This window comes from Elephas maximus, chromosome 12 (assembly GCF_024166365.1).
Source record: "Elephas maximus indicus isolate mEleMax1 chromosome 12, mEleMax1 primary haplotype, whole genome shotgun sequence".
Lineage (NCBI taxonomy): Eukaryota > Metazoa > Chordata > Mammalia > Proboscidea > Elephantidae > Elephas > Elephas maximus.
Window position 1 is genome coordinate 2,087,891 of NC_064830.1, and position 18,594 is coordinate 2,106,484.

At 36.6% G+C, this 18,594-nt stretch overlaps 1 protein-coding gene across 1 annotated transcript in view; it reads left to right on the forward strand.

Moving 5' to 3' along the window:
* Nucleotides 1-18,594, forward strand: part of CSMD1 (CUB and Sushi multiple domains 1) — a 2,087,969-nt gene that overhangs the window by 65,191 nt on the left and 2,004,184 nt on the right. The gene's annotated exons all lie outside the window — the stretch shown is intronic.

The following is an 18,594-nucleotide window of genomic DNA, read 5'->3' on the forward strand; positions in this document are numbered from 1 at the left end:
CCATGCAAGGATTTAAGGTGATTAAATAGCTCATGCTGCCAAAGAAAGCACTGATTCCTTAGAATGAAAAGAAAAGGAAACAAAAACTTTTAACTCTGCAGCAAAGGGAACTACGAATAGTAATCTTTAAAATCCTGTTTTAATTTCTGCACTTTGGCTAGATAGATATAAAAAACCTGTTGCCTTTGAGTTGATTCCAACTCACAGTGACCCTTTGGGGCAGTAGAATTGCCCACAGGGTTTCCAGGGAGCAGCTGGTGAATTTGAACTGCCAGCCTTTTGGTTAACAGCCAAGCTCTTAACCACTGTACCACCAGGGTTCCATGTAGATAGCTATAATGTACCTACAATAGTGTACTTCAAGGAGCCCTGGTGGCACAGTGGTTAAAGCTCTCAGCTGCTAACCAAAAGGCCAGTGGCTGCTCTGCTTCCATCAAGTTTTACAGCCTTGGAAACCAATATTGGGGCAGTTCTATTCTGTCCTATAGGGTTGCTATGAGTTGAAATCTACTTGACCTCAATGGGTTTGTTTTTTGGTTTTTTAAATAGTGTACTTCAGTGTCAAGCAGCAAGGTAAGCCATTGCTAAAATAGATTTTAGTATGTTTATTTTTTTGGTGGGTGGGATCACCTGTAGCTGAAGATTTGAACTATTGAGTAGAAAGGGAGGCTTGTAGACCTTATTAAATATTTTTTAAGCTTAAATAAGCTTAAACCTAAGTGTTATTTAAGAATAACGCTTAACGCACAGCTCTTTTCTGTGTCAGTCCATTGTGCTGGGCTGGTATTCACTGGCTCACGCCATTCCTATAACCTTTACCAGATCTCCCTAAAGATGCACAGAAACAAGTCAACGTACAAAACAACTGGTTCTGTTAGTCAACGTGCTGGGCTGTCAGCTTTCTAAGACGAGACTTTATATGATAAACAGAGTTTTATTTTCAATTAGCTTCTAGCTAAATGCTTTCATTTTTATTTCATTTTAATTAAACTAGGCCTTAATGAGGGAGTAGATTATTCCTGTTTAAGACAAACTGCCAGAGATCCTGGGAGCTTTTGTGTCTTCAGCTAACACAAGGAACAGGCACAGTATGTGGATATTCTAGTTCTCAAATCAGACATTGGGTGATGTATTTTTTTTTTTCCTTTTTCTAGAAATACGTCAAGCGTGGAGTTACTTGATACCAAATGTTGCCTTTTAAAACAATTTTTATGTAAAAAGTCACTTTTCTCACAGGAGACAAGTTATATTTTAAGAACTTCCCAAAATGAAATGAAGGGAACAAATTTAAAGTTTATAGTTTAATTATAGCAGTGGTCTTTCTATTTAATGAATCTATCTAGAAACAACAGATACGTGATCAAAAGGTGGAAAATTCCAAATGAAAATTGCTTTAGTAAATTCAATAATGCTGTTGTTTAATAGACAACATAGCTAATGTTAGCAATATGCATTTTATTTATAAATACCTATATTAAATAATCTCTAAAAATTAGTTGTAGTTTTTAATTTTTACTCTGGATTAGAATGAATAATACACATTATACATTAGGATATTGTAGATAAGCTTCCCAGGGTCCAAAGAACATTTCTTAAACACATATGTTGTTGTTAGATGCCCTCAAGTGGGTACTGACTCATAGCAACCCCATGTACAATGGAACAAAACACTGCCCAGTCCCGTGCCAGCCTCACAATTGTTATGCTTGAGCCCATTGTTGTAGCCACTGTGTCAATCCATCTTGTTGAGGGTCTTCCTCTTTTTTGATGACCCTCTATTTTACCAAGTATGATGCCCTTCTCCAGGGACTGATCTCTACTGACATGTTCAAAGTACATAAATGAGGTCTTGACATCCTTGCTTCTAAGGAGCATTGTGGCTGTACTTCTTCCAAAACAGATTTGTTCCTTCTTTTGGTGGTCCATAGTACATTCAATATTCTTTGTCAATGCCATAATCCAGTATAAAAAATCCAATATAATCATATAAAATCAATAAACTTATGACTTCTGTAAATGCATTAAAATATAATCAGTTTAAAATGCTCAACAAGCTAAAACATTTACAAATGGTTTTTCTGAGTCTTACCATGCCTCAGCCTTATTATGGCCGTACTCTAATTTGTTTAAACAGTAAGAAGGTACCAGGAGCATCTCAGGAATTAATGCTTGGTTAGTTTTACTTTACAGAGAAGTTTATATTCCTTCCTCCAAGGGAGATAGGTTTTATATGGTTTCATGATTAAGTTATGTTGTAGTGCAGCAACGAATAGTTCCCAAACTTTTTAGATGAAATTACCTACAGGCTAGGAGATTCCCTAAGGCAGCAGTCCTTCATATAATGGCTTAGCATTATACACCACTATCTATGTGTGTTTCCATAATTGGTGGAACAGAGGAGAAGACTGAGTGCTTGACAATGGCAAATAAACGCATCCATCCAGCAATGACATCTACCATTTCCACGTACCTTTTCTTGGCCAAAGCAAGTGAAGTAGCCGTGCCTAACATCAAAGGACTGACTGGGGAAGTTGACTCATCCTATGTACTAGGAGTAGAAAGGAACTATAGATCTGCGAAGAGTTGTAATGTCTGCTAAAGAAATGTTCTAAATTAAAGGAGAAACCAATAATGTAATAAAAGGGAAGTGGGTTATACTTTATTAAGTCTTCCCTAAATTATTTAATGTAAGATATAAATTAAAATAGAAATAATGAAATCAATTACAGTTGACAAATGGAAAGTAAAAGTATTTTTGTAGTTACTTGAATTCCAAAGCCAATTTCTGTGGGCTAATTAAGTCAAAGACATTTAAAGGTCAGATTTAGTTTTGTTTTTTTTTTGTCATTTATCCCATGGAAGATACAATTATCATCTTAACCTGTCTTTTTTTTTTTTCTTTTTTTAATTTTCAACTCAAAGTTCAGTAAGTATCCACAAATTTGGATTCCTGCACTGTGCTAGGAGTCCCTGGGTGCTGCAAAGAGTTAACACACTCAGGTGCTAACCAGAAGTTGGAGGTTTGAGTCCACCCAGAAGTACATCTGAAAAATGCCTGGTGATCCTCTACTGAAAAATCAGTCATGGAAAACCTTATGGACACCATCTACCCTGATATGCATGGGGTTGCCATGAGTTGGAATGGACTCCAGGACAACTGGTCATACTGTGCCAAACAGTGTGCTGGATGGTGGGATACGTAAAGAACTAGACACAGCACCTGCGAAACTCTAGGAGAGAGTTATTAAGAAGTTTAAGAAGTATCCTAGATATGCAATGGTAGCAAGTCAAAGAAATAGAAATTTTGCAGTTGAATGTCACCTATATATATATATATTCACAATATCCAGAGGCTAATAATGTCCCTATATATTCGCAAGTATTATCCACTATATAAATGACCTAAAAAATGATACTTGGGGTAGGAAACAGTAATGTTGCTGGATTTGGTGGGAACTAGACTTCAGGGAGACAGGTGATAAATGTAATTGTATTCTTATCCTTGCCAGTCATACCAGGGGTTCTTAAACTACATAGAAAATATGCTGGTGCAAGGAATTGACTTATTCAGCTGTATACTCAGCTACAGTTCTAACAATTTTCAGCACAGCTGTGCTGAGAAAACTGATAAATTAACAGTATGTCGAATTTCCCTTTAAGAGCTTATTTCTTAAAGGTGTGTGTGTATGAGTTTGAAATCAGGTTTAATATTTCAATTACATCATTAAATTATAATATCTGAATTGGTGTTGATACTAGTTATAATATTAGTCGTGATACTTCTGCATGGAATAAATGTTTCAATATTTGCACAATTAATTAGCACAGTTACCTTAGTATGCTAAAGAACATTGATTGCACTTTGGAATAGGACAGGTTGTGTCGGGTCGCACATTTTCTATGACATGAATCTAGAATGAGCAATTGATGGTCTGTTCCACAGTTGGGCCCTGACCTTGTTCTGACTGATAATATTGATCTTCTTCATCATCTCTTTCCACAGGCGTAGTCTTTTGATTCCTCTGTATTCCATCTGGTGAGGTCCATGTGTCCAAATGCCATTTGTGTTGCCAATAAAAGGTATTTACAATGAATAAGTCATTGGTCTTGCAAAATTCTATCATGTGATGTGCAGTGTAGTTTCTATCATCAAGGCCATCTTTTCCAGCTACTGATCCTTCTTGTTTCCTACTTTTGCATTCCAAACACTAGTAATTATCAACGCATCTTGATTGCTTGTTTGGTCAATTTCAGACTGCAAAAGTTGGTAAAAATCTTCAATTTCTGCATTTTTGGCATTAGTGGTTAGTACATAAATTTGAATAATAGTCATATTAATTGGTCTTCCTTTTAGGTATATATGTTTATTATCCTATTCCTGACAGAATTGTATTTCAGGATGTTGCTGTTGTTGTTAGATGCTGTCGAGTCAGTTCTGGCTCACAGTGACCCTATGTACAACAGAACGAAACACTGCCTGGTCCTGAGCCATCCTTACAATCGTTATGCTTGAGCTCATTGTTGTAACCACTGTGTCAATCCACCTCGTTGAGGGTCTTCCTCTTTTCTTCTGACCCTGTACTCTGCCAAGCATGATGTCCTTCTCCAGGGATGGATCCCTCCTGACAACATGTCCAAAGTATGTAAGACGCAGTCTCACCATCCTTGCCTCTAAGGAGCATTCTGGCCATATTTCTTCAAGACAGATTTGTTCGTTCTTTTGGCAGTCCGTGGTATATTCAATATTCTTCGTCAACACCACAATTCAAAGGTGTTAACTCTTCTTCGGTCTTCCTTATTCACTGTCCAGCTTCCACATGTGTATGATGTGATTGAAAATACCATGGCTTGGGCCAGGTGCACCTTAGTCTTTGGGGTGACATCTTTGCTCTTCAACACTTTGAAGAGGTCCTTTGCAGCAGATTTGCCCAACGTAATGAGTCTTTTGATTTCTGGACTGCTGCTTCCACGGCTGTTGATTGTGGATCCAAGTAAAATGAAATCCTTGACAACTTCAATCTTTTCTCTGTTTATCATGATGTTGCTCATTGGTCCAGTTGTGAGGATTTTTGTTTTCTTTATGTTGAGGTATAATCCATACTGAAGGCTGTGGTCTTTGATCTTCATTAGTAAGTGCTTCAAGTCCTCTTCACTTTCAGCAAGCAAGGTTGTGTCATCTGCATAATGCAGGTTCTTAACGTGTCTTCCTCCAATTCTGATGCCCCATTCTTCTTCATATAGTCCAGCTTCTCGTATTATTTGCTCAGCATGCAGATTAAATAGGTGTGGTGAAAGAATACAACCCTGATGCACACCTTTCCTGACTTTAAAACAATCAGTATCCCCTTGTTTTGTCCAAACAACTGCCTCTTGATCTATGTAAAGTTTCCTCATGAGCACAATTAAGTGTTCTGGAATTCCCATTCTTCGTAATGTTATCCATAGTTTGTTATGATCCACCCAGTCGAATGCCTTTGCATAGTCAATAAAACACAGGTAAACATCCTTCTGGTGTTCTCTGCTTTCAGCCAGGATCCATCTGACATCTGCAATGATATCCCTGGTTCCACGTCCTCTTCTGAAACTGGTCTGAATTTCTGGCAGTTCCCTGTTGATATACTGCTGCAGCCGTTTTTGAATGATCTTCAGCAGAATTTTGCTTTCATGTGATATTAATGATATTGTTCTATAGTTTCCACATTCGGTTGGATAGATACTGAAATATCCTTTCTGACAATGAATACAATGCTGTTCCTCTCAATTTGTCATCCCAGAATAGCTGACCATATGATTGTCCATTCAAAATGGCCGATACTGGTCCATTTTAGCTTACTCAAGCCTAGGACATTGATCTGCAAGTGTTCCATTTCATTTTTGACAACTTCCAATTTTCCTTGATTCATACTTTGTACATCCCACATTCCAATTATTAATGGAAGTTTGTAACTGTTTCTTAATATTTTGGGTCATGCCACTTCAGCAAATGAAGGTTCTGAAAGGTTGACTCCATCCATGTTAAGGTCAACTCTGAGGATGCAGCTCTTCCCTAGTCGTATTTTGAGGGCCTTCCAACCTGAGGGTCTAATCTTCTGGCACTGTATCAGACAGTGTTCCTCTGCTATTCATAAGGCTTTCACTAGCTAGTTCTTTTCAGAAGTAGACTGCCGAGTCCTTCTTCCCGGTCTGTCTTAATCTAGAAGCTCTGCTGAAGCCCGTCTACCATGGATGACCCTGCTGGTATTTGAATACCAGTGGCATACCTCCCAGCATCACAGCAGCACGCAGGCACCACGGTAGGACAAACTGACAGACAAGTGATGGCTTAACATTAATAAATGTTCATATTTCCGATCTCCTAACTGCAAACTGTGGCTTTAGTTAGAGATTAAATCAACTCTTCAAATATCCTTTTGCCTAAGTAACTAACCCCCAGTGCCGTCGAGTTGATTCCGACTCGACTTACTACTTATTTTTCCTAAGTAACTAAAAAAAAAAAAAGTAACTAGAGAATTTAATTACTAATACTGGGATGCTGAATGACGTTAACATTAAAACTACCAATGACGATATTTTTGGCAATTAGGGAATGTGGTTATGGATGTGGCTGGCATCTTATCTCCTGCTGCCACCATGTCTCTTGACTTTCTAGTAATCGTGGCTTATTGTTAATGTGACCCCTTTTTTGAAGTATAGTCTCCAGATAAAAGTAAAATAGAAGTTGAAGATTTCTGTGAAATATAAGAATGAAGTGTTCATTAATTGAATCAGATGAAAGATGTGACTAGTAATTTGGACACATGGACAGAACACACATGAGACTACCTTGTCCCTTGTCTTCACAGAGTTGTTTGTCACACAGTATTTCTAAACTACTGACACAGGATTTTCCTGAACTCTCTAAGAGGTCTTATTTTACAACACTATACATAGTTTAGAAATATCTTTTTGAATGAAACTCTTTTATTAGAAATCTTTTTTTTATAGATCTGTAACTTTGAAGAAGTCCTTCGGTAAGTAAACCCTTAAGTTTCCTCGTACATAAAATAGGGATGACAACAGTAATGATGAACACTGTGCAAGTCCTTTACTGTGTGTTAGACACATTCTAAGTGCTTTCCTGGGTAACCTTATTCAATGATCATGCAAACCTATAAAATAGGTAAGAGAATTGTAATCTTGAAGATAGGAATCTCAGGTTCAGAAAGGCTAATAACTTGCTCAAAGTTCATACATTTATTTGATAAATATTCTTATGTTCCCTCTCTGGACTAGGCACTATGCTCCTAACTGAGGATATGTCAGTGACAAAATAGGTCCAATCTCTGCACTCATGCTGTCAGAGTAAATAGAACATCAGTAAATAACCGACTAATTTCCATAAGTGCTGGGACGCTAACAACAAGGTTGGAGATTTGAACTCACCCAGCAGCAACTAGGGAAAAAGACCTGATGATCTTCTTCTATAAAGATCACCCACCCAACCCAGTGCCGTTGAGCCGATTCCGACTCATAGCAACCCTATAGGCCAGAGTAGAACTGTGATAACAACCAAGAAAACCTTATGGGGCAATTCTATTTTGTCATATGAGCTGCTATCAGGCAAAAATCTGTTGATGGCACCTAACAACAACAACCAAATCCGTATCAGGTGAAGAGAATTGCCAGGAAGAAAAATAAACAGAGAAAGAGGGATAGATTGTCTGTGAAGAGATGTAGTGTATGTATACAGGATCATCAGGAAAGGTCATTCTGCTAATGTGACCTGAGGGAAGAAAGCCTGTAAGCTATACTGATTGACATCTTGGTGAATAGAGTTGTAGGCAGAGAGAAAAGCCAGTGGAGAATTCTGAGGTGGGAGCCCTGTTGGCAGGTTTGAAGCAGAGTGAAGAGGTCAGAGGCAAATGCAAAGGGAGCTAAGGATAGAGGTCAGGTTAGAGAAGTAACAGGTCCAGGTTTGGAAGGCATTGCAGACCCAATGAAAGATTTTGGCTTTTTCCTCTAGAGACTTGGGGAGTGATTATGGAGTTTTGAGTAGTCTTGTGTTTTAAAGCACCACCTGAGACGTTGGGTAAGCATTTAGAAAACTATTTTGATTCCAAAACCGTTGCCCCCATGTCAATTTCAACTGAAAGTGACCCTATAGGACACAGTAGAACTGCTCCATATTGTTTCTAAGTAGCAGTTGATGGATTAGAACTGCCGACCTTTTGGTTAGCAGCCAAGCTCTTAACCAGTGCACCACCAGGTCTCCATTTTCATCCCAATGGAGAGGTAATAGTGGATTGTGCAAGGTTGGAATCTTTGGTAACTCTTGGTCAGATCCAGCACATATATTTAAGATAGACTTTACAGTATTTGCTATTGAGTATGAAGAGGAATAACATTTAAATCCAAGGTTTTCAGTCTGAGAAAATGGACAAATGTATTTGCCTACTGCTATTAATTTTATTTTCAAATATGTCACGTCTGACATCTTTCTTTTCTCTTACTCCCATGACCTTGGTTCATTATATTATTACCACTTACCTGAAAAACTACAGGAGTGGAGGAGGTGCCCCACCTATTGTTTCTCCTTGTTCCCATCCAACATGTCAACTCCTTCAGGTTATTTTTTTTTCTAAATCGTAGCTCTAATAGGTCAGTCACTGCCTCTTTACAATTCAATTTTTCACTGGAAAAAAGCATTGGAATTACAGAGTTGTTAAGACGCAAAGAAGTCATTTGAACCTAGTCATTGGACCCTAAAGCTTAACTTTTACACTATACTCAAATGACAGTTAGTAGAGCTATATGACAGAAATTTACATTATATTTATATTAAATTGAATAATGCTTTTAAAACAAATATCAAAGTTGTCTGAATAAAAGTTCCTATTAAGACAAGCTCAACTAACCTTAGCTTGAATTGCACACTCAGGAGAATCCTGCTTTGGTGAGAGTTTAGTACACCTCATTTGTCGTTGCTAGTTGTCATCAACTCAGGTCTGACTCATGGTGACCCCATGTACACCAGGACAGAACGATGCCTGGTTTGTGCTGTCTTCATGATCGTTGGTATGTTTGAGTTATTGCTGTGGCTACTGTATGTTTAGAGTGGTTTTCAACCTAAGGAGCTCATCTTCCAGCCCTATGTTGGACAGTGTTCTGTTGTGATCCATAGGGTTTTCATTGGTTAATTTTTGGAAGTACATTGCCAGGTCTTTCTTTCTAGTCTGCCTTAGTCTGGAAGCTCCACTGAAACCTGTCCAGCATGGGTTCCCCTGCTGGTGTTTGAAATACCAATGTCATAGCTCCCCGCATCGTAGCAGCACACAGGCCACCATAGTACGACAAACTGACAGACCTGTGGTGGCACGTGATTTAGGCTCAAGATGTATTCCACTGAGTCAGAGTTGGCTTGAGGGCAATGGGTTTGTTTTTTTTTTATTATATCAAAATAAGTGAAAACATCTTAAGTTCCATTGATACTAAACTGCTGGAATGAATTAAGATAACAAGTACATAGAGATTTATTGTGCACACATTTAAAAACCTATAACGGGTGCATCAATACAGACACAACAGTAAATATAAAAGTAAATCACACGGTAGATTATAAAGTCATGTAGAAGTCACTTGCCTTAACCAGAACCAAAACAAAACAAAAAAAGGGCAGAAAATGACTGCCACAATTTTTTTTTTTTTATTTTTGCAAGGAGACTGAGACAACATACTTCCTGTGTATTCTTCATTCCCAATTGTTTAGGTTTGGCTTCCCACACCCCCTCAGCCTATATCATTTCTATATAAAAACAGAAATAAAGTGGTTCATTAAAAACATAGAAGATAACCAGACTTTATATATTCACACTGAAAAATTATTTCTAAGTTTGAGATTCCAAATTTTTTAGTAGATGCAGTTACTGGCGTTAAATATGAAAGAATTACATAGTCAAATTTGTAGAGCACACACATAGGAAAAATATCGTAATGGTGAAAAGCTCATGGCAGAGGCAGGGAAAAGGATATTACCCAAAACGACAGGTGTTTTTATTACTGTCTTTAGTCAGAACCATAAACATTTCACGTTTACATCTGATATGTCCATTTATTCATTTTTTCCACAAGAAAAAATAAATGTGATGGCAGCTCCTACCTTACCCTGTAATTTGCATATCTCAAGCTTGATAGGCTGGCCTGTCTTGTGGATTTATGATATGCTAGTCTCAAGAATATTAGAATTGATATAATTAAAAAAAAAGATTTTTATTTTATTATTATTTTTTTAATTCAAAAGCACAGAACATTCCAAGTTGCTGAAAGTGTGATAGGAAAACAAAATATAAACCCCTGGTTGGGACTGCTTTAAATACATAGGGAAATAAAAGATGTAAACACTTTGTGTTTTGGGCATTATAGGGTACCATTCCATACGTAGGAGAAGTCAGAACAAACACACATTTTAAAGACAGGAAGGACATAAGACTAAACATAATAACTCATAGAACCTGATGTGTGCAGTCATTCAAGTCACTCATTTGTTTGTTCCACAAATATTTGTTGAATCTATTTGTGCAGTGTAGACACTATGGCAGATCCAAAGATCGCTAGATACCATAGTGTTAAAAAGAAATGGGATTTGGGAAATGGAGATTTGGATTCATATCCCATCTGTGCCTTTTGCTAGCTGGGTAAGCTCAGGCAAATTACTTTTTTTTTTCCTTACCCTCAGAATCCTAATCTGTATAAAATGGAAATATTAATATGTATATATCAAAAAGTCTGAGCAATCCTTAAATAAGGTGATATTTATAGAAGTTCTTTGTGAATTTATAGTTATTATTATTTTACTATTGACACTGAAAATACCATATGAATAATTTTTAGTACCGTAAAAATATAACCAAAATATTTAAAAGAGGAAACTCATTTTACATGGCTATAATTAACAGATTTGGTTAAATTATCTTACTAAAATAATACAAAGCTATTTTTCAAGTCTTTTCATAATCACATAAATACAAATAAACCTTACATAATCAGAACTCAGAGTTAACCATATAGAGTTAACCATTCATAGACATTTGCTATTATTTTTTGTGTCTGGATGCTTTATTAGATTGTCAGCATCATGACCATGGAGGCAAGCCTTGTTCATCAGTTTTGCCTTGCTGCGATTAGGATTTCAAGTGAGATGCAGTGTCTCAGAGGACAAAAATGAATTCTGTTCAAAGACTTTCTAAAACAATCTGAAGATGACTCAAATTCCAAAGCTGAGAAAAGATTGCTAAGCTAAATTCTTTTCCATTGAACCCAAATCAAAGAAATCTATAAAAGTGAATAAAGTTTGTATACTTCTTATACTTTATGGACCAGTTGCCTCTACTTTATCTTATTTGATTATAATGAGAAAAACTTAATGGATTAGACGTTATCTTCATCTCCAGTTTATGAACACTGAATCTCAAAGATATGGAATGGCTTTCTTTAAGCTGCATGGTAAATTCCTGGATTACTCTTAACACCAAAGCCCTGATATTCCACCTGATTGAGCTTTTTCGCCACATAGGAGCCTGAAGGGATCACATAATGGTGCAGGAAGCATTATGGAATATACCAAGTGTAGAGAATACAAAGTTAAACTTGCCATGAGGTCATCACAAGGGGCTTCATTCTTAAAATTCTAATTTCTCTAGTTAATAACACTTTCTGAAAAAGCTGGTCATCCTTTTAGTCCAGGCAAAGCCATCAACTCATGTTGCCTCTGAAAATAAGGCGTAAGTGCACCAAAGGTGAAGGAGGAAAAGAAAAAAAGCTGTTTAAAGAACAAACATATCTACTGTTATGTTGCTGTTGAAAACAAACTTTTGGCGGCCATCCAAGGGGAAAAAAAAACATGGTATTATACATTTTAGAATACTTAACCCAATCCTAGCTTAATTTATATTCCCATATCTCAAATCCAGCTCACCGTAGCGCTCCCAGATTTTAAAATTCTTTGAGTGATCCCTAAGCATCATTTTCCTCTCTAGCTTAGATAACTATGAAGGACCTCATTATTGTAAGTATAAATACAATATTGTATGTATGAATTTATATTTTGGAAAGTACTTAATATGTACATATATCCACCCTCAAAGTAAGAGGAAAATTGAGGGAAGTGAGGCTATGTTTTGACACTTAGAAATGGCTGCAGTTGACCGTCTCTGGTTGACTGTCTTTCCTGTAGGAAAGACTTAATGAGTCATTGCCCTATTTAAAAGAAAATACTTCTTACGGTAACTTTGGGGCTCTTTGATAGCTTATTTTGGGAATTTATGATACTGTTGGAGCATAGTCACACCCATTGCTGTTGAGTTGGTTCTGACTCATAGCGACCCTGTAGGACAGAGCAGAACTACCCCATCGGGTTTCCGAGGAGCGGCTGGTAGATTTGAGCTGCTGACCTTTTGGTTAGCAGCTGAACTCTTAACCACTGCACCACCAGGGCTTCTACTGGAGCATAAGGACACTTAATTCCTGTAACGGGAGGACGTATAATTTGAAGCCTGTGGGTTGCTATTAGGGCAGTTACTCAGCTTGGATCATTTCAAATGTAGACACTATATGACGCACTCTATATTTGCACTTCTTCTGTTTTGAGTGCTATACCTACTCTGCTAGAAAATATGTACTTGCATTAAAAGAACTGAGAGCGCCAGTGGTTTGTCTAGTGATTCAGAACAAGTTAAATTTTAAGATGGAAAGGAGACATTGTAAGTTACAGTATCAAGCTTTAAGTGTTCCTATTGCTAAATGTCTCTTTGACTCTTTAATATAAAACAGGATTTTGGAAAATATTTTGGTCTACATAATTATACATACTCAGAAAACCTGGGTTAGATGGGATGAGACATGCGTGGATTATGCAACAGGGATGAATGAAGACTTTTCACATATTCATTGATTCTTTTCTTCATAGCACATTTTGTGCATCTGCTCTGCCATAAGAACTGGGGATACATTAAAAGTGGCACCTACTCAGTCCCTGACCATCTAGAATATACTATCCAGAGGGAGCTACAGAGAAATCAATGGGTAATCACACCACAGTGGTTTTCAGGGTTGTGACTGAGAAAGTCCACGTGCTCTGGGCATACGACAGAAGAGCAGTTTATTCACCCTGGAGGATTCTCGAAAGGCTGTCCATAGGAAGTTACTTGTAAGATTGGAACTGAAGTAGAGCTGGCTGAGTGAGGAGACAGACGGAAAACATGTTTACAGGCCAGAGGTTTGCTTCTTGCATGAACCTTCAACATAGGATGAACACAGTCACTGTTGGGCATTGAAGGTTAATTGAAATTCCTCAGAACTTTGATGAAGACATATTGCCCATGACCTGTGTACCCAACATGTAAGAGAAAATGGATGGTGGGAAGAACAATTATTCAGAAGAACAACACTGGCAATGAAGAAATCTTCTTTTAGGGCAAGTAATTAATCAGAACGATACCAGGGGTACACAACAACAAAAACTGTTATGATCTAGTGGATTCCAACTTATAGTGAATCCTTAGGGCTAGTAAATATTATGTCCATATTTCTGCGTATACATACACACATATACCATACGTTTCTGTGAGGAATATTTATTGCATGCCCTTCTATTATCTGAGTGAAATGAGATATGTTTTGAAAATCTGTATTGCATATACTTCTCAATTTCTATATTCCTAGTTTAAGGTGTCATTTTAACAATGATTACTATGTTTGGCATATAAGTGCATATGGGGAATCCTGTGTTGTCAGGGGACACTGTATAGAAATGCTTATCTTTCAGACAATCTTGAAGAACATTTCTTAGCTTATAGTATTTCAGAAACGTAAGTTTTAAGTCACTTAGGCCTGGTGTTTTGTCAGTATTTAATCATTTCAAATCCCTATTCATTTGGTCTACTGCAGTGATAACGCATTTTGATATTAGGTCCTTCTTTTCGTGGACAGAAAAATTTTGAGGAATAGCCCTGACCTTTTTCCTTTTTTTTCAGTGGCAAGATTATCTGTAGGCCCCTGTCCCCCCTATCTAACTCTCCCTACAGTGCACTGGTCTGCTGCATTTAAGCTTCCTTTTGAAACACAGTCTGTACAGCCATCTTTTATTTCCCTTATTTAAAGGTGTGTGTGTATACTAAATAAAATTTAGCGATAAAAAAATCACAAAATACAGCAAATAAAAGTCTCATCAGAAACACAAACATTTCCTCTACAACCTTGGAAGGTCTTGGAAAGAGTGTCATTGTGATTACTCCTACTCAGATGCCAATCAATCACCTGAGTACGTAATAACCAATCAAATAATTTACCAATTCATTTCAGGTTAAGAGTTAGTTTTTAAAAATACATGTGGTGTTGTGTGTGTGTGATTTTTCTAGAGAACATACTTCTTACTCAATGCAAAATGAATTATTTTTAATATCACTGATACATTAACATGTACAGATCTCGGTTGACTCTCGATTGGTATGTTTTCTAGTAACTATGTGTTTTTAAGACCTTATAAAGCATTTTCCTATGGAAACTCTTTTGGCAAATGAAAATTTCCTGGGCTATGTTGGAATTTTTTTTATTTAAACCATAATGACCCTGAAGGAACACTATCTCAATGGGACCTTCCAGCACTCTACGGTATTGTTCTCATGAGGGATGTAGTTGTGTACCATTCTGGACACAAAGTATACTTACTTCCTCAAAGGAAATGCTCAATGTAGACAAGGTCTACCATGGGGATATAACTCTAGGTATTCCCTCAGTATTGGCTCAAAGTCTGAACAACAGAAAATATTTCTTTTCCTGTAAGAGGTGGTAATTTCATCACACATGCTCTGTATAGTCTTTACTGAGAGAAAAAGAACAGTAGTTTGCAAGAGAGTAGGACTTTTGAAATAAGAGGTCATCACCATCCGTGCCTACACAGGAGACTTCCATAAGATAGGAGATGCGTGTACATTAGTGCCTCCAGTGTAGCTTAGCTTGTACGGAAAACACGGAGCCCTGGTGGCACAGAGGCTAAGAGCTTGGATGCTAACCAAAAGGTCGGCAACTTTAATCCACCAGCTTGGATTCTTTATGGAAACCTTATGGGGCAGTCCTACTCTGTCCTCTTTATGGGAACCTTATGGGGCAGTCCTACTCTGTCCTACAGGGCTTCTGTGAGTTGGAATTGACTTGAAGGCAACAGCTTATATGCAAAACAACTAACAGAATATTAATTCAGGAAGTCAAGTGTTCTGTCAGAATTGAAAATGCAACAAACAACTGTAGGTGCTGGACATGTTTTGCCTCATTTTATTATCTCACCTTAATTTTTTCTCTTATATTTCAGGTTGTTTACTCTGAGTGCATATGTACATTCCAGGTTATAGTATTTGGCATAAATAGAGTGAATAGGGTGCTTGAAATAGTTGTAACCCATTGTTAACATGTGGCATCTCTGGAAATTTCCACAAACTGTACTTAGTTCTAGTTCACTCAAATCTGGCTAATGGTATCTGTGTTGGCATCACATACAATTTTCCAACGCATTTGTCTAACAGTCTAACCATAGCACAGTTAACATGAGTATTTATAGAGCCATATAAAACCAGAAATAGAGAGGAAGTTAAATCTGGTCTACCCTCTTCGTTTCACACATGAGGAAGACTAAAAGCCTACAGGAGTTTAGGTTCTTACCCAAAGGCATATATCTAGTTCGCAGTAGAATTTGAATTAAGCCTAGATTCTTCAACTCTTAATCCAGTTCTATTTCCACAAAATTGACGCTGAGAAAATATTTTTAAATCTTCTCACACTTAGTCAATTCATATAATTAATTCACAAACACCAATTCACTATATACATAAGTTTTGTGGTAAACAATAATGATTTTTGTGAAAGTCTTGGAAAATTAAAATTATAATAGAATTTGGATTTTCTTGAGTATACTTTATGATAAGAAAATGCACTCAGCACCCTCGTTCAGACAGACAGAACATAGAGTGTTCAGTCTAGTTGGTAGAAGAAGCTCTATATGGAGTGGGAAGAAGAGGGCAATAACAAGCAGCTTGAAAGTTGGCTGTTTCTGACCCTCAAATAACAATTACGTTTTGTGAGAAACATTCTTAAGTAGACTCATACATGAGTACTGAGAAAAATGATCTTGTTGCTGAGATGTTTTTCTGTTAAAAAAGAATTTTATTAAACTTGATGTTCAAAACATGACTGAATTTTCTAGATTCATATTAGCAGTTTTTTCAGTGAGCATTTTTTCTCTAAAGGTTTTGTAATTTTCTAATTTTCCCTACTGTTGACTCAAATAATTCATCACTTGACTCACTTGATTCGGACAATCATGAAAATAACATTATTTTCAATAATTATGAGTACAGTTGGGTGTGAAAACTATGACCTGTTGGAAGGGTTATGACTCTGCATTACAGGTATTACAGATATGAGATAGAATTTGCCTAGAAATTACCTTGATTTATCTCAACATTGTTTTTTTATTTTAATTTCTTTTTATTTCCCTCTTATTATGTTTATAATTGGTACAAAGTATTAGACTATTGGCTATCGAATCATTACATACTATGTAAACATTTTGTGGAAGAGATGAAGCTTTATATAAAATTTCCCTCCTTCTAACAAAAGAAATGATAACATACCTTAAATCACTATACAATGGATCATAAAAAGAAAAGCAAATTTTTTTTTTTACTTTTCTTTTTATATACAATGGATCATAGATTATATAAATCGACCCCAAATGTGTTTTTGTTATTACACTACAAAAAGTCCATATTTTTATTGTTCAAAAATTTTTAGTGTATTTATTTCTTCTAAAATCTAAGTACTAGGGAAGTTTTTCAGGAGGAAAAAGAAATTTGGCATATACCTCTAAGTAGTTGTTCCAAATATACCTCAACTGGCAGAACTATTTTATTCGAGATTATTTTTGAATTATAGCTATGACTAAGTTATAATGTATTTTAATTAAAACAAAAATGTTTCAACTTTGCAGGATTTTAATTTTTACATCAGAGACTTTAGCTAAGTAAATACTTTCATGTACTAAATTTTTTAAGATGAGATGTAAAAATTGTTATTTTCTGTGTGTAACTATCCTCCCTGAAGGAAGCAGCTCTGTTATATCCTATTCATCCCAATATCTACGGTGCTTATTTTGTGGTTAAAATATTTTATAGATAATTTAGGAGCCAAAAAAAGATCTCACTATCTTCAAGTTGTAATATTACAAACAAGAGGAAAGAGACAAACAACAAAAACCTTCATTCCATGATACTGATAACTTTTTGTGTCTATGTGATGAAGTGGAACTGTGTACTATAGCGTTTTCAGTCGCTGATTTTTTGGAAGTAGACCTCTTGGCTTTTCTTTTGAGGGAACTCTGGGTGGAATCACACCTCCAGAATTTTGGTTAGCAGTGGAGCTTGTTAATGGTTTACACCACCCAAGGACCCCAGCAATTATTCAGTCACGTTTAATACATTTTTAAACATTCCCTTTCTATTGAGCACAGGCCATCACTTAGGCTTTTCTGTGTGTGATTGCTGTATGAATTATATATATATATATATATATATAAAATGTTGAATATACCATGGATTGCCAGAAGGTCCAACAAGTCTGTCTTGGAAGAAGTACAGCTAGAATGCTCCTTAGAAGCAAGGATGGCAGGACTTCATCTCCCATACCGCAGACATGTTATCAGGAGGGACCAGTCCCTGGAAAAGGATATTATGCTTGGCAAAGTAGAGGGTCAGCAAGAAAAAGGAACACCCTCCATGAGATGGACTGACATAATGGCTGCAACAATGGGCTCAAGCATAACATCAATTGTGAGGATGGAGTAGGACCAGGCAGTGTTTCGTTCTGTTGTATGTAGGGTTGCCCTGAGTCAGGACTGACTCAGAGGTACCTAACAACAACAACATTGCTATGAATTGTAGATTTGACATCCACGTTTTATAAATCTTCACATTCCCTCAGTGCTACTCAAGTCTGTATACCTGGAGATAGCTGGTAAAAAGTCAAATGTTTTATAAGCATTACTGGTGAGAGATACTATGTTGAAGAGGATAGCAATATAATTTCTCGAAGAAGTAAAACTATTCTAAGGGTTTCTGTGAAACACCTTGCCCATTTTTAATTTAAGTATAGTTCTTAATTAAAATTCCTGATCTAAATTTGCATTTAGCTGTAAAATTGTTAAAATATGAACTTTGGAGTCTTTTTAAATGTCACCATGCCACAATAGCTAAGTTATTTTAGAAGATTTGCTTAAAGAAAATCATACATAAGAGAAAAAAAAAATAGAGTCCTTTAAGTAAAATATTTTCATTAGAGGTCATTACTGCAGAGGTGCCAAAGTAGGGTGATCTGATATTTAGAATCCTTAGCTTACCTTTCCAAGGTGTTTTATTTTGTACGGCAGCATTTGGGTATCTCACGCACTTTCTGTTTCTGGACAATTGACTTTAGACTTGTGTCTCAATGAGTAGGAAAGCAAACATACTTCACAAGTTGAAAACGATCTTGATTTATGGCAGTAGATTTAAAGTGAATGAAGGTCATATTATG